At 46.7% G+C, this 26,708-nt stretch overlaps 1 protein-coding gene and 1 long non-coding RNA gene across 2 annotated transcripts in view; one reads left to right on the top strand and one right to left on the bottom strand.

The window, feature by feature from the left end:
• LOC123761329 (rho guanine nucleotide exchange factor 10) overlaps positions 1-26,708 on the bottom strand; it is a 335,115-nt gene that overhangs the window by 83,487 nt on the left and 224,920 nt on the right. The gene's annotated exons all lie outside the window — the stretch shown is intronic.
• LOC138356261 (uncharacterized) overlaps positions 1-26,708 on the top strand; it is a 127,603-nt gene that overhangs the window by 62,489 nt on the left and 38,406 nt on the right. Inside the window, exon 2 of the long non-coding RNA XR_011224338.1 lies at positions 19,376-19,595. This is a non-coding gene — a long non-coding RNA (uncharacterized lncRNA). The remainder of the gene's footprint in view (positions 1-19,375; positions 19,596-26,708) is intronic.

The following is a 26,708-nucleotide window of genomic DNA, read 5'->3' as shown; positions in this document are numbered from 1 at the left end:
AATGGTAAAGTACAATGAAGGAAAGTATGAGATATGCTCCTGGTGACAGCTACGTTAGTGTGGACAGTTATTTAATATTTTAAGTATTTTGAATTTGCTTTATGCAATTATTGCATTCTATTTTTAAACGGGGATAATCAGCACATTGTATCTCGCCTCCTGCCCTCGTAAACAATTATATCAGACCAGAGGTTTCGAACCATTCCTCCAGGGAACATAAGTTGAGATCTCCCGGATCTCTTAATAGTTTGGGGTGGTGGAGCTGCGGTACCTGAGCTCTGCACATTCTCCACGGCTACAGTTTCGCCAGCCGTAAGTGGAGGAGTTAATGTGCTGCGGTATTCCAGTGATGGTAATATTTAGACATTTTTAGAAAATACAAGAGCCTAAAGCAGTATTACCATTGTAATCTTTTGATAAAAGCGTTTGTTATCCAGCCAATCGACTTTCTTGTGGTTGTGATGGAACTTAAGAATATAAGAAACTGCAGAAGGAAAATTGACCCAAACGTGGCAGCTCCTATTTAAATCTACTCTCACTCATATATGTCTAACCTACGCTTAAAACAATCCAGCAATGCTACGTCTATAGCACCTCTGCTCACAAAGGTTCTCTTACCAACCCGAGCGTTCTGCAGGTTGAGGCCACGTTTGCTGTAAAGTGCTCCCCGGGGTGGGTCACCTGACACTGTTATTCCAAGATCTTTTAACAGTTCACTTGGTTATCTGAGAACACCAGACTGTGTCTGGTGTTCTGTAGTCTCGCCTTCACGCTTTCGTTTCCTCCATACCTTGTGATGGCTCCGAGGATCAACGTCCCCGCGGCCTGTATTTTATCTTCTTGATAGTAGGCGCAGTTTGCATGAAGGGTTTGTCCTCCCAATGACTGCGGTTTATCTTCACAGGCAAGTTTCGCGGCCCTCTTTGTGCTGACAAAAAGGGTCATAGCGTGTCAATCTAAAGATCAACGATCTTATAGAGAAAGCTTCATCTGAATCTTAGTTCATATACAGTTCTCCATAAGACACTACAGAGTGATTTACGAGAGTACAAATTACCAGTCATAAGGCGAACACTTCAACCTTCAGATAATCATATAGAGTGAGGACACACTTGAAGCTTCGCATACTTATATGCAGTGATAGACGCACTCCAGTCTCGCCACAGTTAAGAACGTACTTAAACACACACACACACACACACACACACACACACACACACACACACACCATGTATTTTTTTTATAACACATTTAGGTACATCTGCATTTGTGCAGCTACCCTTTTCAGCAAGAACTTTTCAAACAAAGAGTGCCTACCATTTTTAAAATACTAGTGGTATGTAGAGTGGAATATTGTTGCACACAGCCGCATTCAAAGTTGGAGAAGTTCCAGACTTCGAAAACGTGCAGAATTCATTTACTTCCGGAATTCATTCACTAAATCATATAAATTATTGAGACTGCTTCAAATCTCTAAATGTGTATTCATTAGATCGCAGACGAGAGATATGTTTAATAATTTGCACTTATTAGAGGGACAGGTTACAAACCTGTGCACGGAAATAATCCCTTACGAGACCAGGAAGCACGGCAGGAAGTGAAAATAGCCCCGTTAAAAAAATAGAGGCGCAATAGGAACGCTGAGACAATCATATCAACATTTAGGGCCTAAGTTTTTTCAACACTTTCATTGTATACATAGAGCTACGCCAGTTATGCCCCATAACTGGCGTAACTCTCACGGTGTTTGAAAGAGTATTTGATCAACGCCTTCAAAAGATACCTGATCTGCCGGGCGAAATTAATGTCAGACCGAGGTGCGGAGTCTAACAGCCTGATTAATCAGAGCACCAACCACGAGTCCAAGTCAGACACCGGTCCTGCGGGGACATTGATCCTGATGGTAATAATCAGTCGTCACCTCAACCATCATCAAACCGTCACAGTCATCACCGGACCAGCCTAACCATCACCCAATCACAGATCACTCGAACCACCACACCATCACTGGAGGCAGAGGACGGGACCTGGTGGGGGCTGCCTGCCACGCTCACAAGCAATATTTCACTGCTTAGCTGGCAAGAAGGTAGGTATGCATGACACACTGATGAAGGAACGGCCACGGTGAGAGGGTGAGAGAGGGAGGGTGAGGGGGAAGGGATGGGTAGTGGGAGGAAGAGAATGATTGAGTGGGGGCGGGGGTAAGATGGATGGAAGAGGGATAAGGCAAATGAGGGAGGAGACACACAAGAAATGGAGAGGGATCCTTATTGCTAATGAATGGTGCCAGCTGTAGGTAGTGAATGGTGCCAGCTGTAGGTGGTGAATGGTGCCAGCTGTAGGTGGTGAATGGTGCCAGCTGTAGGTGGTGAATGGTGCCAGCTGTAGGTGGTGAATGGTGCCAGCTGTAGGTGGTGAATGGTGCTAGATGTAGGTGGTGAACGATGCCAGGTGTAGGTGCAGGTGATGACCCCCATACACACACACATGGGTGCAGGGGAAGGGGGAATGAGAGGGGGGGATCGAACAGGGGTCTACAGACCAGCGTGAGTCACGATGGCCGCGTTCTGTGTTTCGCCTCATCTGCTTTGTTTACAAACATCAGCTGACCAGCGGTTCTCTAGTTCGTCTTCACAGAAAGTGGGAATGCAAGGAGACGGTTAAAGAGTGCTCCAGGTGTTGTTATGAGGGAATGGAATGTGATGCTGTAGAACATTTAGTGTAATTTAATAAGTGGTCTTCAGGCAGGAGCAAAGTTTACTAATAAAAATGTAAAATTTAAAATTAATTTTTATATAGCATGCATGCTTGTACGCGTATATATATGCAAGTATTTATCAATACATGTATGTATGATCGTACTCGTATACAAATAATACAATAATAATAATATTAATTTACATTCTTAAAGGTAAACAGAGTAGATAGCTGAAAGACAGGTGGGTCGGCGGGAGACAGGTGGGCCATGAACCAATAGAAACCAGTTTTGAAGAATATTGTGTTTTATCCCATAGTTAAGACGCCGTCTACACCTGTTATCGTGCCAATGGTACTGCTTAATTACAATTGAACTCCAGATATACGACAAAGAATTAGCTTCAGACTGCAGGTAAGTAAAGGATGGAGGAAGATTGATGGAAGGAAGGAGGGAGGGAGATGGAAGGAAGAAGGGAGGGAGAGGGATGGATGGAAGGGGGGAGGGAGGGGAATGGAAGGAAGGAGAGGAGGGAGGGAGGGAGAGGGATGGAAGGAAGGATGGAGGGAGAGAAAGGCGGGGAAACGGAGGCGGAGTCTTTCCAGTACCTGGGTCCTTACTTAACAATATATGAACACTGATTATTCAAGGCCAAACTGAGACAATGAAAATACAAGACGATTATTTGCAAATAGAAAACCAGTCATAACTTTTCTCGGCGCACTAGGCGTATAAGAAAGACTGGAAACATAAAAGACTAGAGGAATTTATCACAGCACATAAAATTTTAATAGGTTACTAACGCTATTTATTTACAATTGAGGAAACAAAGAATTTTGATGAAATACAAAAGAGCTCTCAGTGATAAAACTGGCCTTAAAAATGTAAACAGAACTTTCCATCTCCCAAAGCGTCCACAAGAGCAATGCCCACAACAGACTACACAATAAGGAGACAAAAGACTGCAGACTGCAGCAAGAACAACCAAAAAGACTGCAATCAACACCCAGGGCTGTTACAAGGCATTCAGTCCGTGATCCCCATCCTGATCCTCTGCTCAACACAACCAACCAACTCCCCAATAAACACCAAGGTGCTCCACAAGACCAGCCTGGCCCCGGGCCGGGCTTGAAGAGAAGAACACCCAGAACAAACTCCATTTAAGCTCTGATCAAATAATTCATTATATATATTGAAGACAAAATCAAACAAAACCGGTAAAACTGCAGCTTCGTCTTAAATCTCAAACGCTCACAAGCAACTTTAAAAGTTTAAGACGAAGAAAACGCAATATCGGGAAGAAATAAACGTACAATACGAACAGTTTAAACACAAAGAATAAGCCAAGCGTCTCTGTATGCATATATACATTATTGAGAACACAGCAAGTGGCCGAGACGTGCTGTGGTGGGTGTAGGTGACAGTGTAGAAGGTGTGTCCCGGTACACTTACCTGGTGTGGACGAGAGAGTGTAAGGGGTCCCGGTACACTTACCTGGTGTGGACGAGAGAGTGTAAGGGGTCCCGGTACACTTGGTGTGGACGAGAGAGTGTAGGGGAGAAAGGTGTGTCTCGGTACACTTACCTGGGTAATCACAGTCTACACCCACCGTCGGCCATCCCACATAATTACCTGTAGAGAGAAAAAATATTTAATTACTCCGGAGACAGGAAGAGCAGAAGGAGATAAGAGGAAGGAGGAAGAGAGAAGGACTGGAGCAGAAGAAAGTTAAAAAGGAAGTTGCAATTATGATCACCATCATCACTATTGGTATAATAACAACCATCAACAGCCTAAGCACTATCATCATTATCCTTAATATCATAATCACTATCATTATCATTATCAAAATCTTCATCATCAGCGTTGTTACTGCATCATCGTCATCACTATAGGCGTCAGTAACGCTATCTTCTTGAGGTTATCTTGAGATGATTTCGGGGCTTTTTAGTGTCCCCGCGGCCCGGTCCTCGACCAGGCCTCCACCCCCAGGAAGCAGCCCGTGACAGCTGACTAACACCCAGGTACCTATTTTACTGCTAGATAACAGGGGCATAGGGTGAAAGAAACTCTGCCCATTGTTTCTCTCCGGCGCCCGGGATCGAACCCAGGACCACAGGATCACAAGTCCAGCGTGGTGTCCGCTCGGCCGACCGGCTCCCTAGGACGCTGCCATAACTAGCGTCACCACCATTATTAACAGGCTTCACCACCATTAAGGTCCCCGTGGCGAAATGGTAAGACATTCACCTTGCTTTTCGCGAGCATTTTGGCCTGGGTTCGTATCCTGGCTGGGGAGGATTTAGTTGGCGTCAATCCTTAACTGTAACCTCTGTTTACCCAACAGTAAAATGGGTACTTGGTTGTTAAACGATTTGGCGGGTCGTATTCCGGAGAAAATTAGGATTAAGGACTTGCCCGAAACGCTATGGGTGCTAGTGGCTTTATTAGAATGTAAGAACTCTTATATATAAATAAATAAATAAATAAATAAAAAATAAAAATCACAGTCACAGCCCCGCTCCTGTGCCAGGTAAGTCCACTACGGGCTCACCATAGCCCGTGCTGCTTGGAACTTTTTGTTCCTAGCAGCCGAATCTAAAATAACAAAAACATTACCATAGTTATCATCACGACTATCACAGCATCACCGTAACGGTGGTGGCAAAGACCAGGGTTCGTCAAACATTTACCCAACAGTTACGAAACCTGTACATCTTTTAACACTCATGGGCGGCTTTGTTTACATTGATTAAACAATTTATGAGCTTACAAACTTCACAACCCGAGGTTATTATTGCAATGAGCAACCTCGCTGAGCATCGTTGCTTATAAACAGTTTAAGAAATGTAAACAAAGCTGTCACGACTGAAGAAAAATGCAAATCTTTCGTAGGTTTTTGCGTAAATGTTGAATCCTGAGGTGTGATGTAGGGCGAGGTAAGGTATAGGCGACGACGCCCACTACGACCTACGACGTCACTACTACGACCCCGAGTGACGCCACTACGGGACCCTGAATGACGCCACTACGGGACCCTGAATGACGCCACTACGGGACCCTGAATGACGCCACTACGGGACCCTGAATGGCGCCACTACGGGACCCTGAATGACGCCACTACGGGACCCTGAATGACGCCACTACGGGACCCCGAGTGACGCCACTACGGGACCCTGAATGACGCCACTACGGGACCCTGAATGACGCCACTACGGGACCCTGAATGACGCCACTACGGGACCCTGAATGACGCCAATACGGGACCCTGAATTTATTGAGGTTGATGGTCGTGTCTACAGCTACCCCGGACTACATGACAGGTCCAAGCTCTGTTATTCCCCATCCGGCAGGACGGTGGGTATACAGGGCACGTGATCGCGGTGTTGCCAGCTCTCACAGCAGCATCCCATAGCCACAATTCCTGGCCGGAAGTTCCTTTCTGAAATTACCCTCCTCTCCCTTCACCAGTCTCTTCTTTTTTTTTCAATCCATCCCTTCATTTGTCTCTTTCCCCTCCTTTCTTCAGTCATCTCTTCTCTCTTCACTCGTCTTCTCTCCCTTCCTTCACCTGTTCGCCATCTTTTCTTCCTCCCAGGCCTGATCTCTTCCTCTTAGCATTCACTGGTGACATAACTTTCACTTCTCCCCAGCACCACCGGGCGCTCCACCGTGCTTGTGTGCTGCCTTCCCTCCCACCTCCGAATCACCTTCTGTGGTTGATTGTTCAATAAACCCCTGAACTATATGTTTAACACATCTCTAACCCTGTCCATGGAGGACAGAAGAAAATGTATATATGCTAGTTAGCATTGTAAATGTGTGGCCACGTCTGTGGTAGAAAATAATAATAATAAAAAAACTCTTCCTTCACACTATACACCCTCCTCCTGCGCCTCCACTCTTGACACTAGGACTTGCCAAATTACCGGAAGAACTGAGCGTAAGTGGCCGCGAATTTCCTGAGCAGGTGAGCGTGCTCCTGTGTGTGTGTGTTCTCAATTAGTTACATCTGAAGGACCGAGTCTCAGCACTTGGACCTATACCCTGTCCTGCCGCTGGTCATCTAATGCGATGACTCCCGACTTACACGTCTCCAATCATTTCTACTTTTAAAAGTGTGAATGAATGAGAGCTGTCATGTCCCTCTTGGTCATTTGGCATTTATTGTCAACAGTTCATTCTTTTCCACCTTGTCAATTTCTCTAATTATTATGTCTCGATCATGTCTCCTCTCTCTATTCTCTCTTCTAACGCTAAGTTTAACTCCTTTAACTTCTCATCATACCTCATCCCACGTACTTCGGGGAAGAGGCTCCTGGCAAAACGTTGTACCTTTTCAGTTTCCTTGTGTTAGTCTTGTGGTTGGGACTCCACGTTGAGTTGCATACTCTGTGGCTGGTATCATGTAGGTGGTGTACAATATTTTGAATGTTCCAGAATGAGTATGCCGCTTATATTACTATGTTTATGTGTGCACGAACATGTGCGTGCGTGCGCACGTTCGTGTGTAAACCTGGGGAACTCCCAGACCGGCCGACGACATTGTTGTGGTTGGGTGACTTACGGTGTTCCAGGAATGACCCAGCCAAGCGAATCCTGCTCCCACACACCTGAACCTCCCCCACACACCTGCATACCTCTTATTACCTACATACACATAGCAGTACAGAAAATACAAACGCACAAACAAATAATAAACCTCTTTAGAGTAGATATATTTTGTAAACAAAGATAGGGAGAGTCTCCGAGGCGTAGAGCAGACCTTACGGACGCTCAGAGCCAAACACAACACGTCCACAAATGACCTGTTTATGCTACCTTGAATTAAGACGCCCAGTCACGATCTCCATCCAGCCCCCCGCGTCGCTCTGCCCCTCTCGACCTGCACCATGCTCCGACCTGCCTCCCACCCGCCCCTCCCGACCTGCACCATGCTCCGACCTGCACCATGCTCCGACTTGCCACCCTCCCGCCCCTCCCGACCTGCACCATGCTCCGACCTGCCTCCCTCCCGCCCCTCCAGACCTGCCCCTTGCTCCGACCTGCCACTCCACCCCTCTGACCCGGTGAGGCTGGGGTTTTGAGCAGAGGCTTGCCTGCCTCTCACAGTTATCTTGAGATAACCGAGTTGCTACACCAATATGCTTCAGATGGCATACAACACAAGCCAAACACCGAGGTTATATACAGACCTCACGAAAGATATCCACGAATATGACCACGGTGTTACTGCACGGTGTTACTGCACGGTGTTACTGCTCGGTGTTAATGCACGATGTTACTGCAGACAAACGGGAGGAAACACTGCCATCAAACATAACCCAAAGAGTAATGGGCCAGCAAAGTAAAATGTGGATTATCTACGGTGAAAAGGTCAGTACTCTTAATGACATCAGACCCGGACACGATGTACGGTCCCCGGTATCATGTGGAATGACCCGAGGTAAGGTCACTGCCTGTACTGCCATATACAGACATCACAACCTGGCTGATCAAGCACTTGCTGTATAAGAGGGTGAAGGACTCGGGTTGGGAGGGAAGGGGTGCATAGGAAGGCAGGAAGTGTCTGGGGGAGGGGGGGGGGGGGAGGGGGGAGTATTCTTGAAGAGTTGGGGTTGGGGGGGAGAGGTATGTGTTGAGTGTGCGCGCGCGCGTGCCTCTTTTGTCTCCTCTAGTGGTGTGTGTGTGTGTACTCACCTAGTTGTGCTTGCAGAGTCGAGTTAGGCTCCTAGTTCTGCCTTACTAACGTTCTTAGAATAATACAATGACTCATTTCCCACGCTATTATCATATTTACTACTTTGAATGGAATTTGATTCGAGCAACATCCCCACCCCCACACACGCTGTAACTCCCCACTCTCCCAAACACCGCACCCTCTCACCCCCACACACAAATATCCCAAAAGGATCTTCAACTAAAGCAAAAAAATGCTGGTCACCTCAGTGTTTGGGAACCCCCTTTCCCCCCTCCCCCCCTCCCTCTCAATACAACGTCAACACGCACAGAAAACGGGAGACGACCCTCTTGCCAGCATCTAAGTCTAACCTCTCCCATGAGAAAGTACAACCAAAATTGATGAAAAATAGAGTAAAAGTGGAATGAAAATATATGATGAGAGACCAAGAAGAGTCCCACACCAAGAGGTCATGATTCACCAGGCTGTGGAGGCAAGTAAACTCCCAGCTCAGACTACCTGATCAACGAGCAAAGTTGGGGGCCACTTTACCAAATATATCATTACTATTCACAGAACCATTTTTATTTAAAGAAGTAAAAAGAAGACAGGAGGAAGAGGACGGGGGGAGGAGGAGGAAGAGAGGAAGAAGCAGCAAAAGAAGAATGGAAAAAGCAAGCAAACGATAGAGTAAATAAAGCCACTACCTGCCCCCCCCCCTAACATCCTGGAGCTGATGACGTCATAGCTCCGCCTGGCACCCATCTGCCAGACGCACAAAATAAAAATGCCATCATAACTCCTCACTCACGCACTCACGCACTCACACACACACTCACACACGCAAACGTACTCATGTTCATCATGTCGCGAGTCGCAAGTGTGAGCATATCACATAAATCTTGAAAAAAGTTCATTGATGCGTCACTCGCTGTCACGTTAAGGTCAGCACTGGATGGGTGACCACTGATGACACCTCCACTCCTGCCTAGGACCTCACTAATCCTAGCTGGATACCCGTCGTAGACAATCGTATATCACATGTAACATAACGCTCTCCTGCAAATGAAAAAGTATATGGTCCCGACCCTTAATGTCTTAGGCTACTAACGACATCTCATCACTAACCTTCGGTAATGCGAAGTAGATAGATATGCGAGGTAGATAGATTCGAGGTAGATAGATATGGCCACCTGTTTGCAATCAATCAATTAGTAACTCGCCAGACACAGTAATTTTGTTGAAAGTAATCTCGTCAACGATTGAACAACTTAATTGATCAAATGAAATCACTATAACACCTTTGTCCGTGCAGAAAAGGCTTTCTTTTTTTTAAGTTTGAGAGCAATGGCGCTGTTATGGGTAGGCGGGGAGCGCGTCGCTGCCTGGGGACACGGCACTGAATTGGCACTGAAGGCGGAGATGTGCCAGCCTCAGTGCCGTGTGTGTGTGTAACCTTCTGGCCCTGCACACCCTGGCCTCTCTCACCCCTCTCTCACCCCCTCCCTAAAGTCTCTCTCTTACTTTCTTACGTCTTCTCTCCCTCATTCTCACCCCGAGAACTCTCTCCTTAATTCCCTTCCCTTAAATCTCTTACCCTCACCCCCCCCCTTTTCCTGGGGTTTACTCTCTCACCCCCTCCCCCAGGTCTGTCTCCATCATCCTCTCCTCCCCTGGTCTCTCTCACTCACCCCTCTTCACCCCCTGACATTTCACTCATACTCTACCCCAAGTCTTTCTTCCTCACACCTTTCCCCAGATCTCTCCCTCTTTTCCTTCCCCAGTTAAGCTATTAAGACACGACAAAGGGAGCTCGGTCTAAGAATACTATTACTTGGAAATGACAGAGGAGATATGATCACAGTATGCGAGATACTTATCCATAGCAGGGAAACAAAATGAGGATGGATTGTGGAAAAGTTGGAAACACACAGGAGCCACAGAGTGTTACTCTCATGCAGTAAGGCTGATAGATCTATGGATCGTCATTTACAGAGTAAGGAACAGGTATAGCATATCGGTGGAAAATTTGGAGTATAGTCGCATCAACGAAAGACGGGAAAAATAGCAGAGGCTACCTCCATCCATAGTTTTTAAAATATTTATGTCAAGGAACAAAGGATGAATTAGACTACCTAAATTTGGAAACGTGGGACCCAGGAGTCAAACGTATTTATGCCAGGTAATTAGACGTGCGCGCCAGAAGCCAAGTGCCACCACGACCCGTATTTAAACACTCACCGATGTAAACAAAGCCAGGTGTGAGGGGATGGTTAGGGAGGGACGGAGAGAGTGCGAATACAATTAAAAACACGGGAGTGCAAGTAAACAAATCGGATACTATCGACGTAAACAGTGGCCCGAACATATGAACTATTTTATAAGTTGTCATCCACAAGTGATAGTACCTACCGTTACTGTGCTGGAGGTACATACGTACACCATTACACCTACAAAACACCACGTTTCGTGCTATTCCCTTTCTAGAGGGCCCGTGGAAGAAGGAATCAATTAAACAAACTGTAGTTTAGCACTCAAACTATATATATATATATTATATATATATATATATATATATATATATATATTATATATATATTATATATATATATATATATATATATATATATATATAACATCAACATATATATATTATATATATATATATATATATATATATATATATATATATATATATATATATATATATATAATATAATAGTGTGTCTAATTATGTATATTTAATATACATAATTAGGCCAAGGAGTGCTTATATTTAAGCCTAGGATTGAATACCTGGAGTGGGTTCTGAGAGTTCTTCTACTCCCCGAGCCTGACTTGTGATAACTTGTTCCAACAGGCTGTTGCTCCCAGCGGCACGCAGGCCGACATATCCACTACAACCCGAATGGTCCGGTAGTTCCTGAAGAAACGTGTCAATTTTTTTGTTATAGTAGTCTAGTAGTCGTCCACTTTTCTAAGTGCGTACAGGCTTATGCTGCAGAGAATTTATCTATAGACACCCATGTATGTTCAGAGACAACTCTTACAAACACTCGCAGCTCCCTGACGAAAGAAAGCAAGCTTAGCCACCAAACACACATCTACCATACACTATGTATTTTCACATTTCTATACTTTTCCTTCACTTAAACTTTTGCATCCTCTTAACTCCCCGAAAAACAGGGAAGTGGAGACGCCCTTGTTCTCTTGAGCAGGTGGCCGCCAACGGTGTCAATATTGACCACAAACACAGGAGCCACTGGTCAAACGGAGTCACAGAGGAATAAAAGGAGCGGTGCTGTTGCAGTGTGTATCACCCGGGTCTGACAGCACCACACGGGCAGTGTGTATCACCCGGGTCTGACAGCACCACACGGCCAGTGTATCACCCGGGTCTGACAGCACCACACGGCCAGTGTATCACCCGGGTCTGACAGCACCACACGGCCAGTGTATCACCCGGGTCTGACAGCACCACACGGCCAGTGTATCACCCGGGTCTGACAGCACCACACGGCCAGTGTATCACCCGGGTCTGACAGCACCACACGGCCAGTGTGTATCACCCGGGTCTGACAGCACCACACGGCCAGTGTGTATCACTCGGATCTGACAGCACCACACGGGCTGCTCCGATAGGACCCGTTGGTCACCCACTCTAGATCACTTGCTGCCTCTTGCACTAGGAGCTCATCACCCCCAAAAGATATGTTCCAGCCAGCGCGCGAGTAAAAAGGATCCTCACGTCTTGACAACAAGAAAAAACATTCAACATGCAAAAATATATTTAACAAATTTGTGAGAAAAAAATACTTTGGGGATTAGTTGTGCGCAGGCCGGGGTGACTCAGAAATGCTTCATGTGCATGATTCAGCGGATCCAAGTGGGATTTAGTGCCCTTGATTCTTTCTCTGGTGTTTGCGAGTGTTTTCCTGGAATCCACGAGTGCTTTCCTGGTGTAGCAGCACTACAGTGCAGCCGTTGACCGTAACACAACAATACACCTGCTAGATGGCGTTCTGGGTGTTCTACTCCCCAAGCCCGGCCCAAGGCCAGGCTTGACTTGTGAGAGCTTGGTTCACCAGGCTGTTGCTTGGTCCACCAGGCTACGGTCGACAACACAGCCGTCGACCATAGCATAGCAACACAGTCGTCGACCGTAGCACAACAACACAGCCATCGACCGTAGCACAACACAGTCGTCGACCGTAGCACGACAATACAGCCGTCGACCATAGCACAACAACACAGTCGTCGACTGTAGCACAACACAGTCGACGACCGTTGCACAACACAGTCGTCGACCATAGCACAACAACACAGTCGTCGACCGTAGCACAACAACACAGTCGTCGACCATAGCACAACAACACAGTCGTCGACCGTAGCACAACAACACAGTCGTCGACTGTAGCACAACACAGTCGACGACCGTTGCACAACACAGTCGTCGACCATAGCACAACAACACAGTCGTCGACCGTAGCACAACAACACAGTCGTCGACCATAGCACAACAACACAGTCGTCGACCGTAGCACAACAACACAGTCGTCGACCATAGCACAACAACACAGCCGTCGACAGTGGTCTTATGAGTGAGTGAGCAGACAAGGTACATGTACCGTGAGTCACTTGGTGCAACTGACGCCAGTTTGTTGACATCCTCGCATGAGCACATGGTGAGGGGGGAGGGGAGGGGGTCACCAGTGGGGGTGCGACCTTGGCGGACTGGTGGAGGAGGAGGTGGGGGTGATGGGGGGTTCAGAAAACATCGGAGGAGGTTCGAAGGGACCAAGTGATTAAATAATGGAAGTTTAGTTGGAATGATATATTCAAGGGAAGGAGAGGAACCCAGTTGGGGACAATGAAATCTGTAGCATAGAGAGATCGACGAGTGAACTGAGGAACAGAATGGAAGAGGAAGTAGCCCAAGTAGCTTGACTCTCACAAGTCAAGCATTGCCTTGGGGCGTGCTTGGGGAGTAGAAGAACTCCCAGAACCCCATCAAGCAGGTATCAATCACCAAGGTGATAAAAGTGTGCAATTTACAGAGTACGAAAGGACATCACGGCCCTGGAATAACTGGGGGCACGCACTGCTTCCTTAGCTAGTGGCGTTTAATGTCTGCTGACTCTACACCAGTGGTAAAGAGTACATGGTTTCATATTGTGGGGATACGACGTCGAGGTTCCCCTAGAGTAGGTCAACGACTGACCTTCCTCAGGATACAAGCCACAACAGTTACCGAGCTCCAGGGTACTTACTGATAGTCTTCAGGACGTCTCCGATCTGAAGACTGCGGGTTTTAGATGGTCTAGGGTGAGAGGCACCCGAGGGATCGCGCCAAGATATACGAGCTGACGTAAGCTGCGGCGGCAAGTGAGATACCAGCACCTTAGGTGCCACGGCACAGACCTCTGGCACGGTGGTGGTGGTGTATGTTGTGGTGGTGGTGGTGTGGTGTGTGTTGTTGTGGTGGTGGTGGTGTGGTGTGTGTGGTGTGTGTTGTTGTGGTGGTGTGTTGGTCTTGTGGTGGTGGTGTGATGTATGTTGTGGTGGTGTCGGTGGTGGTGTGTTGTATGTTGTTGTGCTGCAAATATTTTGCAGTTTCAGCCTAATACGTTACTTTTCAGCCTGTTGACCTTCCCTCAGTCGCATGCCAACTGCACTACACACAGAGCAAGTGTGAGCTTCCCTACACTACCAACGTTATCTCGAGTCACACGCCTTCTGAACACAAGAACACAAGAGGGAGGTTATAGTCAAGACTGACATGAGAATAATCAGAGGACAATACTAATGAATGAAGGAAGGGAAGATGATTAATGATGATAAAAGTGAGAGAAAGAGGAACAGAGGTGAATGAGGACTGATGATAATTTAGTACCGAAGAAAATGAATGACACGAAAGAAAGAGAAGAGAAGCACATTGAGGCTTCACACACACACACACACACACACACACACACACACACACACACACACACACACACACACACACACACACACAACCACCGCCGTCTTCACCACATTGTCCCTGTGTAATGACCGCTAACTGAGATGACCTTCGCTGTTTCTCTCCCCTCCTCTCCCCCCCCCCCCACACTCCCCGAGGACCCCCTCCCCAGGACTCCCCCCCCCGCCCAGACAGACTCCATGACCTGGCTCCATCTGTTCGTTGCACCTAATTTGCTGAATTCAAATTACAAGCGCAACTTGGCTATTACTAAATGTGTTTCAGGATAGTTGAACAACTGTGCCTTCACGCCCACCCGCCACCCTCCCCTCTCCCCCATAACCTTCCACCCTCCCCATAACCCCCCCCCCCATCCCCCCAACCCCGGCCCCACAACTGTGCTACACTTTCATGTGTACAAATAGTTAGGGGGGATTTTATTTTAGTTTTTCCTTTCATTAAAATCAATCGATCAACCAATCAATGTCAATGTCAATCTCTCTCTCTCTCTCTCTCTCTCTCTCTCTCTCTCTCTCTCTCTCTCTCTCTCTCTCTCTCTCTCTCTCTCTCTCTCTCTCTCTCTCTCTCTCTATCTCCTCCCCCTCTCTCTCACTCTCACTCTCTCTCTCTCTCTCTCTCTCTCTCTCTCTCTCTCTCTCTCTCTCTCTCTCTCTCTCTCTTTCTCTCTCTCTCTCTCTATCTTCTCTCTCTCTCCCTCTCTCTATCTCCTCTCTCTCTCTCTCTCTCTATCTTCTCTCTCTCTCCCTCTCTCTCTCTCTCTCTCTCTCTCTCTCTCTCTCTCTCTCTCTCTCTCTCTCTCTCTCTCTCTCTCATACACACAGTATCCGGCTGAGACCCGCCCCACCTTCCTCAGCGAGGGCGCACACTTCCCCAAGACTCAAGTGAGCCTTTTTGGGTCGATGACGTCACTATCAGCCGCTAGTGACGTCAGCACGGCGGCATCACACTGGGGCCACACAATAACACTCACCGGTGTTGAAGCACTTCAATCACATCAAGTCAACAAAGATGGTGAAAAATTCGGTGTGTATAACGAATATTACGAAGCGTTTTAACCCCAAAATATCACCGACACTATCGTACACAGGCTAGTGATTCGTTTGGACACTTCTGTGTCCAAACACGACTGTGTTGTTGTGCTATGGTTGACGACTGTGTTGTTGTGCTACGGTCGACGACTGTGTTGTTGTGCTATGGTCGACGGCTGTGTTGTTGTGCTATGGTCGACGGTTGTGTTGTTGTGCTACGGTCGACGACTGTGTTGTTGTGCTATGGTCGACGACTGTGTTGTTGTGCTACGGTCGACGACTGTGTTGTTGTGCTACGGTCGACGACTGTGTTGTTGTGCTACGGTCGATGACTGTGTTGTTGTGCTACGGTCGACGACTGTGTTGTTGTGCTTTGGTCGACGACTGTGTTGTGCTACGGTCGACGTCTGTGTTGTTGTGCTACGGTCGACGTCTGTGTTGTTGTGCTACGGTCGACGACTGTGTTGTGCTACGGTCGACGACTGTGTTGTGCTACGGTCGACGACTGTGTTGTTGTGCTACGGTCGACGACTGTGTTGTTGTGCTACGGTCGATGACTGTGTTGTTGTGCTACGGTCGACGACTGTGTTGTTGTGCTTTGGTCGACGACTGTGTTGTGCTACGGTCGACGTCTGTGTTGTTGTGCTACGGTCGACGTCTGTGTTGTTGTGCTACGGTCGACGACTGTGTTGTGCTACGGTCGACGACTGTGTTGTGCTACGGTCGACGTCTGTGTTGTTGTGCTACGGTCGACGACTGTGTTGTTGTGCTACGGTCGACGACTGTGTTGTTGTGCTACGGTCGACGTCTGTGTTGTTGTGCTACGGTCGACGTCTGTGTTGTTGTGCTACGGTCGACGACTGTGTTGTGCTACGGTCGACGACTGTGTTGTGCTACGGTCGACGTCTGTGTTGTTGTGCTACGGTCGACGACTGTGTTGTTGTGCTACGGTCGACGACTGTGTTGTGCTACGGTCGACGACTGTGTTGTTGTGCTACGGTCGATGACTGTGTTGTTGTGCTACGGTCGACGTCTGTGTTGTTGTGCTACGGTCGACGTCTGTGTTGTTGTGCTACGGTCGACGACTGTGTTGTTGTGCTACGGTCGACGACTGTGTTGTTGTGCTACGGTCGACGACTGTGTTGTTGTGCTACGGTCGATGACTGTGTTGTTGTGCTACGGTCGACGTCTGTGTTGTTGTGCTACGGTCGACGTCTGTGTTGTTGTGCTACGGTCGACGACTGTGTTGTTGTGCTACGGTCGACGACTTGTGAGAGTTTGGTCCACCAGGCTGTTGCTTGGAGCGGCCCGCAGGCCCACATATCCACCACACTCCTTGGAGAAAATGGAGAAGTTGGTCCGGCACTCCTTGAAGAAAATGATCTAGTTTTCTCTTGAAGATGTCCACGGTTGTTCTGACAATATTTCTTATGCTCGCTGGGGTATTGGTGATGGCCACCGGGCTGCTGAACCTATACCTTCCTCCTCTTGTATCTATACTTTCACTTGAAAGTAGATACAATAATGATCAAAGGATTTTATTTTGATTATTCTCATGTAAATCTTTTTTCCCTTTATATCTTGTATGACTTTGTGTTCCAGTCATATGTCTTCAGTGTGGGGCGGAGCACTTTAGTGTCTGCTCTAGTTCCTTACTAACACAGTTTAATTTTTCTTTATTGGTAACTGTGTTGAGGAGGATGGTGACGGGGAGGGAGCGACGGAGAGGGGGCTGCAACCCATCCTCTCCAATAATACACTGCATTTTGGACGCTATTATCCCCAACGCACAAAATAAAGGGTACTATGAAAAGTAGCAAAAAAAATAATGTTTTCTATGTGTAGGTCTGTTAGGTTAGGTGGGTGGCTTTGGGTCGTGCATTTTAGTACCCCGTATGTTGCCAGTTGTGGCTGTGGATGAGCGGGTACTGTTCACGTAACAATGGCGGCGATGTGTGAGAATGCTGGCGAGAGGCCTCGACCAGGAGGCCTGGTCGACGACCGGACTGCGAGGACGCTAAGCCCCGGAAACACTTCAAGGTAACTCAAGGTGAGGAGAGTGAGTGCTAGGGAAGGCCTGAGCAGCAGTGTTGCGGTGAAACACCTTCGTCAACGTGGTTGTAAAATTCGAGCACCTGGAGGGAGGGGAACGTGTCCAGATGGTGCACATTTATATAAGTGTACGTGGCAATGGGAGGGGAAGTGGAGGGCAAGGCCAACCCTCATCCCCTCACCCCCAAAACCCTCCACATACCCCCACCATATCCAAGGCACCAGATCAGTACCACAACTTGATATAACACAACACAACTATACCAACTCAACCATGGCATTTTCACCACATCACACAGTAATTAATACACCACCACCATGATCACTGCACTTTCTGAAACACAAAACATAAATTGAAAAAGTACAAAGATTTGCAACAAGATTAGTGCCCGAGCTAAGAGGGTTAAGCTATGAGGATAAATTAATGGAATTCAATCTCACAACCCTAGACGAAACCAGGAACAGAGGGGATATCATCACAACATTTTCCTTCTTAGGGGAATAGATAAGGTGGACAAGGATAACCTCTTCAAATTGAGAAAAAATGGGAAAAGAGAACACATTATAACTGGAAACAAGAATGACAGGTTGAGTAACAAGTTCGACCAAGTGAATTCGAACCAAACCGAATCAGGAAAAATTACCAATAGATCAAAACATTATATAAGCCTGTACATGACTGTGACCCCAACTGATTGCCACCCAGAGCCTCGAGAATATCTCACCGTGGAATAGAATCTCCGGAAAGGGAATCTTATCGTTGCAATAATAATTCTTGACAAGGCCCCTTCGGTTCAGAAGTGGTGCCGACCTCAAACGAGCCTCCCAACCTTGAAGCATTTGTCCTCCGTCTCATATTCCTGCATGCTACAACCTCTCCACATCTGGTACACCTACAACCTCTCTACACACCTGGTACATCTACGACCTCTCCACACACCTGGTACACCTATTCTTCCCCTCCACCCTTGGGGAATCCTTTGTGTTCTTCTCTTGCTGTATATCATCAGCTGTGTTGGATACAAATGCTTTTATCACCTTTATTAATAGATGTTTTGTGTTCATATCCAGGGCTCTGAACCAGGTCAGCTGGAGAATGTTATGATGAATGTTTCAGTGGCACTCTTAGGCATCACTCTTGATCAGGAACCATCCATGATCCAATAGCACTCTCGTATACAACCCCCATGATCAAATGGCACTCATGCAATGGTACTCTCCACTGCCACCAATGCTTCAGTGGCACTCAGGCCTCACCCCATGGGACAGTGGCACTATCTGGCACTTCTCATGAAGCAATGTCTGTTTTAAGGAGGTAACACGATCGCAGCCGTGCCACTCCCGCCCCACCCACCCCGCCCTAGCTTACACTAACAGCAGCAAATGTTGACAGATGCACGTACAAACAACTGTAAATATGTAGACCCGCTGAGGCTCAGGTTGCAGAGAGCTTCGTGCAGTACTCACCAGTTGCCAATTTAAAGTTGACTTCTACCCTTTTTTTTATTAAAAGCTATTTTGCAAATAGAGATTTTTTAATCTGTGAAATATGTCCACTATGACATAGTGGACACTACCAAGACATATATACCTGGTTGATACCTGGTTGATGGGGTTCTAGGAGTTATTCTACTCCCCAAGTCCGGCCTGAGGCCAGGCTTGACTTGTGAGAGTTTGGTCCACTAGGCTGTTGCTTGGAGCGGCCCGCAGGCCCACATACCCACCACAGCCCGGTTGGTCCGGCACTCCTTGGAGGAATAAATCTAGTTTCCTCTTGAAGATGTCCACGGTTGTTCCGGCAATATTTCTTATGCTTGCTGGGAGGACGTTGAACAACCGCGGACCTCTGATGTTTATACATTATATGATGATGTCATTATATGTTCTCTGATGTTTATACATTCCATTATATGTGTCTATCTTTGGCTATCTTTCAGACAGCAAAGCAACATTGAGCGAGGTCTAACTTGGGCATTAGAGAGACAGATGAACCACAGAGATGTGAGAAAATACTAATATACTGAAAAGGCAGAAAGCCAGAAGAACGAAGTACTGCGGGCTGCTCCAAGCAACAGCTTTTTAGATCAAGTTGTGACACTACAAACATGGCCCCCAAGCTGGGCTTGGGAGTAGAACAACTCTCAGAACAGACTTCAGGTAAGCTAAGCTCTTGGTAATTTTAGGGGTAAAGCTACCTACAACCTTAGTTGTAAATGTAGGATGACAAGACATAAACAGGTGAGGAGGAGTAGCCGCATGAGACGACGAACAGTCGGTAAAACACTCCTGAATGACTTAAAAAATATTTAAGGGTTTAGGTATACAGATTTAATGGCGGGGGGAGAGGGACATCTATAATATTATATAATACCAATTATATTATTATAAATTGTATTTATTATACCCCCTATTATACCAACTTCCATTACATGATCCCCTTTTCTCAGTGCATTATTTTGTGCCCAATGGTTTCCAAATCTGCAGTTAACTCCTGCGTGCAGGATTTACCATCGACAGAAATACAAGAAGGTTAGGTTTACCTTATCCTGCCTTCAGTTATAAAGATACCACATCAAGACGTTCATAGATATTTTACACATGGGACGGATATCTTCCTTCAAGATGTTCCAGCTCAACCGGGTTGTGGTGTCGAGGTCAGGCTCCGAGCAGCAAGCACCAATAGTTTGACGGATCAGGTCAGATAATAGGCGGATAACCTATTATTAATCCTTTGATTCTTATCATTAGTATTCTGATTGGTCCATTTATTTATTTTATTGCCCTTGTCGGGAAAAGGGTGGGAGGGTGGGAAGAGGAGTGCGGGTAGAGAGGGTGGGAGAGAGTGGGTGGGGTTGGGAGGGCGGCATATGAGAATGTGGGTGTGTGTGCGGGTGTCCCTGACCAGACCCCCTGGTGGGAACACACCCACTCTCCTCACCCACATCCTGCCTAACACACTACCTCCGCACACCTTCCCTGGGAAAAGGGCAAATGTGGGAAGGAATGGGTAAACAATGGAAGGGGAGGTAATGAGGAAAGGATGAAGGAGTGTGAGTGTATAGGGAAAGCATTATAAGGACACAGAGAGGGTTATGTAGTGAAGAACTGTAGGTTATGTGGAGAAATGTGAAGGCTCTTTGGGCAAAGGACTTGTAACTCTATAAGATGAATGGGGAATGTTCTTGTTTTTCTAGGTTATTTTATACCCAAGTTCATTATTACAGTCCATTTATGCACAACACACACACACACATATATATATATATAAGGTTATGTATACAGATCTCCATGTATAAGGTTAGAGATCTGTCAAATAACATGCAGTGTAGCGAGTTATTAAACTCTCAGCCACAGGTGTGAGGGATCAGGAAAGTGGGAGAGGGACTTAGAATGTGAGACAGGAATAGGAGATGACTGGGAAGAATACGGAATGTGAGGAAGAAATACGGACAGCCAGACTAAGTTATGGGGTAGACAGGCAGGGGGTGGGGGTGGTGGGGGGATGGGGTTGAGAGATCTGGTCGCTACAACACTACCCGTGAGATGGTGAGGGAGGGGATCTGGTCGCCACAACACTATCCTTGAGAGGATTGGGGTGGGGTGTGGGGGTGGGATCTGGTCACCAACAATGAACATCACAACACAACAGCAAGTCACCGGGATGCTGAATACGATCGAAATGTTAGAAGACCCAATGCTAAAAATACTACTCCAAGAGGAGTTGCCCCGCTAGTGGTCCAAGAGCTTGAATACACTGGAGGGCAATCACGCCCCCTAATGCATCATTCAAACATTACCAAGCACACACACCCAACGTGTCTGCAAGGCGGACAACCCGCCTGCTATCATAACTCACTATGTTGACCAAACCACACACTAGAAAGTGAAGGGACGACGACGTTTCAATCCGTCCTGGACAATTCTCAAGTCGATTTTGAATGGTCAATCGACTTGAAAATGGTCCAGGACGGACCGAAACGTCGTCGTCCTTTCACTTTCTAGTGTGTGGTTTGGTCAACATATTTCAGCCACGTTATTGTGACTTCTCGTCTGCATAACTCACTCTATATTCTCCATTTCGAATTATATTCCCTCACCAATATTTCTCCACTTTCTCTACTAAATAAAAAACTATGCATTGAGGGAGAGGGATCTGACCACCTGAACACGTCAGCCATTTCTCAAACATCAGCTTTAATTGATTAACATTTACACTATCATCTGGTAATTAGGAGCAGGCGGTAGTAATTACCAGCTCAGTTGTTACCATAACAAGTGGGGGTGTGCAGAGCCCCGTGGGAACCCCTCTCGGGAGAACACCTCCCTTCCCCACCCCCTCCCCCTGATCAGCACCCCCCATCCCGTCCACTACCCGTCAAGCATCACCACCCCGACAAGCACCCCCACCTCGTCCTCTACCCCGACGAGAACCGCTACCCCGTCCAGCACCCCCACCAGCACGTCTCTTCCCACCAGTACTTCCCTAGTTGTGCTTGCGGGGGTTGAGCTCTGGCTCTTTGGTGGAAGTGGAAGCATGGGAACCTTAGAACCAGTGGAATCATCGGAATCATCGGAGTGTGTATATATGAATGCTACACAGTATTCATCTATAGACACCCATATATGGTGAAACACATGTGAAGGACCTCTCACACACACTCACAGCTCCCTGACAAGAGAGAGCAAGCTTAGCTTAGCTGCCAACACCCACTCATCGTGTCAGCATGGCGGACAGCCCGCCTGCTTTCATAACTCTCACTGTATTTCCCACTTCTAAACTTCCCTTCATCTATGCCTCTCCCCCCCCCCCCTCAACCAGCACCAGAAACAGAGGCACACCAAAAAGAAGGTCTGGTATTATTATTGTCATTCTCTGTTCCCTTCCATCCGTCTCTTATCCTCTTCTCTCCCTCTCTGTCCCTTCTGATTCCTCTTTCTCACTTCTCTATTTCCTTGCTCTCTCTCACTTCTCTCTGTTTACTTGACCTCTTATTTCTCTATCTTACCCCTCTCTTAACCCGTCTTCTTATTTTAATCTAACGTCTCCTCCTCTCCCTCTCCGTTGCTCTCTTTCTTCTTCACTTTTCCTATCCCCATCTTTTCTCATTCTATTTTCAGTTTTTTTATGAAGGGTGGAATGGTAGTAGAGGGGTGTCCGGGCCCACCCACGAGGACTCCGACCCCCCCCCCTAACATCACCCCCTCCCCCCCCCCAACCTCCACCATCACCCCCCCTTCCATAAACCTCCACCATCACCCCCCCCCCTCGAAACACACAATACCAGACTCCTCACCTGAATAAGGGCTTGCTATCCCTCAGCTCTTAGGTTCCATGTTGGTCTACAGGCATATGAAATTCGCCTCTTTGAGCATCTTTACTCAGCCTTTTATTGCTCCTAAACCTGACTGGTAGAACAAGTCAGGTGTCTCACCAGGATTTACAACACTGTATAATATAATGCAATGCCACGCGACACACACACACACACAGCCCACACACCCACGCACACACCCACAGATGTACAATAGCCCGTAATAAGTGCAAAATATAGGGGAGTACCTCGACAAACCTATTAGGCTTCCTGTCTCAAAAACAATAAAATGATCCACAATTTATGTCTCTGATGGCAGGAATTATACACAAGAGTTACAGAAAGCTAAAAAAAAAATAATAAGACTGATCCAGGAGCTGAAGTTCAATCCTCCTCTCTCTCTCTCTCTCTCTCTCTCTCTCTCTCTCTCTCTCTCTCTCTCTCTATCCATTTATCTACGTCTTTCTTATCTAAAAACCCGCTGCATAGCTGACCTGATCTCATCTATCCAGAGAGATAACCGATTCATGGAACAATCTGTCTTTCCTACATTCTTTCCTTTATTGTTTCCTTCACCATTATTTAGTTATATACTAATCCCTTTCTTTCGTCAGCCCCGCCACCACCCACGTCAGTGACACGCCATTGGTCCCAGTGAGTGACGTAGATTGACATGACGTCGTTTTAGGCGAATGGTTAAAGCTGATGTTGGTGTGAGGAACATGTTGAGCAAGCCAGCATGACTGACTGACTGATAATGTCTAGCCAACTCAGTACGAACTACACGATTTGGGTGACCGATCGAGAGACTGAACGATTACTGACTCACTGACTATGCTAATTGGCTGAACGATTGAATGGATATTTATCTGACTGTTTACCTTCGACGAACGACCGATTTATCGCCATCGACTGACTGCCTGTTTGTTCATTGACAGTCTACTCACTTGCCTATTGACTAACTATCCATCTATGGGTTAATCCATCTTGGCCAGCCCACCTACCCCTATCCGTCAGTTCACTAATTCATATATTCACCGATCCATCTCTGTTTAAACAGTCCTCCATACATTCCTTATCGATGAACCCATCCTTCTAACTATCTACTAATCAATGCATCCATCCCTTCTCCTATTCTTTTATTGACATTTTCATCCCCTTATTCATCTATCCATCTATGTAGCCAATTACTAATCGATCCCTTTATTCGCCTAACAATCCATCTACTCATCTATCCATCGTCAATGTCATTTTAATAAAGGCAACGTCAACAGGGAAGGTTTTCCCTAATGACTCCTCGAGACAGATAACACATAATTGCCAAAGGTTGAAGGATCGACGAAAATGTTCGAGTTGGAGTTGATCTGACGAGATGACAAGATATGTCCTCATGAAGGCTACCCTCATTCCTTCCCAGACTTAGATGCCGAGAGAGAGGGGGGGGGGTATGGTAGAGGGAGGAGGTAGTGTGATAGGAAGGGGGAGAGAGAGGGGGGAGAGAGAGAGGGAGAGAGAGAGGGGGGGGGGGGAGAGAGAGAGAGAGAGAGAGAGAGAGAGAGAGAGAGAGAGAGAGAGAGAGAGAGAGAGAGAGAGAGAGAGAGAGAGAGAGAGAGAGAGAGAGAGAGAGAACATAGGCGATGATGATAAAGACTGCATATTCTACCTTTTCTGACAGGCTTACAAATGGGTAGAAAAACCCTTGAGCTCGGAGATGAAACTGACAAACTGAGCATGTTTTATTGTTCTATGACGATAAAGAGCTACTTGTGTAACCCTAGCCCCAAAGGTAACCAGGAAATTAACAGCCCTACAGCACCTGTCACAACTTCTTGACAGTAGGGGCTGCAAAACCTTATATAAAGCACGAGTTCCCTCCCATCTTGAGTATGCACCCTTCTCTTGGTGTTGCAGATTTTTTTTTTATTAGTACATGAGGTACATCTGCAAAAGTGCAGCTACCCTAGACTATATGAAGTGGAGTACAGTGTCAAAAAAAAGCTAACTAGGTGATGCTAAAATATCCCCATCACACAGGATGGTTAGTCATACAGAGGCATGTGATAAGCAGTCTGCACTGGCAGACTCCGGATGCATTTTGAGGATATCATGAAACAGATTTTCAGACTCCTGAGATGAGAAAGTCTATTGATTTCACACATAACATTTGGTTCGCTTAAGTCTCCCCTTTTTTTCACATGTGGGTGCAGGAGTTGACAACTTCTGACTACTGTTAGTAGGCTTATAGCTTTCTCTTCCATAACTCATGGTAAACATTACCCAAATAGTTTCTCTCTCTCTCTCTCCCTCTGTTAATAGAGCCAAATTAAATTTGTGTAATTCTAGAGCATTTTTCTTTAGCATTTTATCAGCTTTTTCATTAACTTCTTAAGAGCAGCCTTGATGTTGTTGTTGCAACTTCTCGCCTTAAGAGATGATTCTCAGTTTATATTTGGATTTGATATTTGAAGTAGTAATAGTAGTGTAGTGGTGGTGGTCGTCAGTGGAGGTGAAGTAGTGGTCGACGTAACAATCATCCACAAATCTTTGTTTTACATAAATACAACAACATATAAAAGGGTAAACTTGGCCAACGTTGACACTCTAATTCGCCAGACCTCCACCCCGAGGCTCCTACCTCTCAGGTACACATTTATCTATCGTCCAAGCCTGAAAGTCAGAGCAGCATACATCATGCATTCGATTAATGGTTAAAAGATGGCGTCCATGAGCTGAAGCTCATTCCTAGAAAGCACGTATAGTTAAACACACCCAAACTAATTCCCCTCACGTCGTTGCTCACATTGTTCACACCCTCCCCCAGCAACAACCTCCCCAATCCCCACAGAGACGCTTACTAATCCCTAAGTGAACACATCCATTTCCCTTCAATCCCACAAACGTGTCCGCATTTTCTTTGTTTGGCGTCGGCCTCGCTGTTGATCCCTACCTTGTGTTAAGGTAGGCAGGGTAGGCGCCTCGGGTCGTCGAAGCCGGAGACGAGACACGAATGTCCACAGAATGAGGCTAAACAACTTGGTGCGAATCTTGCAGTGCCACAGAGAAGCATTAGAGTCTTGCTGTGCACAGATAACATTGGGAGTTTTGCTTCGCCACACAGACGCATCTGAATCTCAGTTTACCACACGAAAATAAGTGCCGTAACAAGCGCATCAAGCGTGATCTTACACCAACCTCCCGGGGTGTAAAGTCAACACAGAGACCCCTCACTATACACCCAAGGGACCGCGCACTACACACCCAGGGACAGCGCACCAGGGGTTCGTGGAAGCACAGGTGTTACCACCTCCCCCCCTCCCCAAGGTCTCACGGAAACTTGTAAACATTCCTTGAACAAATAATTTATACAGAATCTAACATTCTGAGTCATTGTTATTGTTGTTGGAATTGTTTCTGTTGTTGGTATAGTCAGTGGTGTTGTTAGGTCAGCATCAGGTGCTAATGATCGTATCGTTCACAAAGCTGTTTGTCAAATGACGCACATCTTTTGCTGAATTGTGAGGTAAGTAAATGCACCCAAGTGAACCTGCAGCTGTTTCCTCTGTCATAGGCCAACCTCATCCTAACAACAACAACAATGTCACATTGTCTGGTGGGCGTTTTGTGTTGCTTTGATCATAATTTTTTATATTCTGGTTCTTCGATTAGCTGTTATGTGTCTCGTATCAGGCTAGAATATCTGAGGCAATATAGTTTGGAGAAACAATGTAACCTTTGACGTAGTTTAGTTGGCTAAAGAAGAGTTAGTATATGCAAGTATGTAAATTAATAAACGTTAGGTAGGAGGGAAATGGGGGAAAGGAGGGGGAGGGAACGAAAGTGGGAACGAAGGTGGGAAAAAAGGAAGGGGGAAGGGAGGTCGAACGAGGGGTGAAGCACAGGAAGAGAAGTGGAATGGAATAAAATAGGAAGATGAAAAAGGGAGAGAGGGCGAGTGGTG

The sequence above is a fragment of the Procambarus clarkii genome, chromosome 7 (genome assembly GCF_040958095.1).
Source record: "Procambarus clarkii isolate CNS0578487 chromosome 7, FALCON_Pclarkii_2.0, whole genome shotgun sequence".
Classification (NCBI taxonomy): domain Eukaryota; kingdom Metazoa; phylum Arthropoda; class Malacostraca; order Decapoda; family Cambaridae; genus Procambarus; species Procambarus clarkii.
Note: the sequence above shows the minus strand (reverse complement) of the source record. Positions and strands in the feature narration are given on the sequence as shown.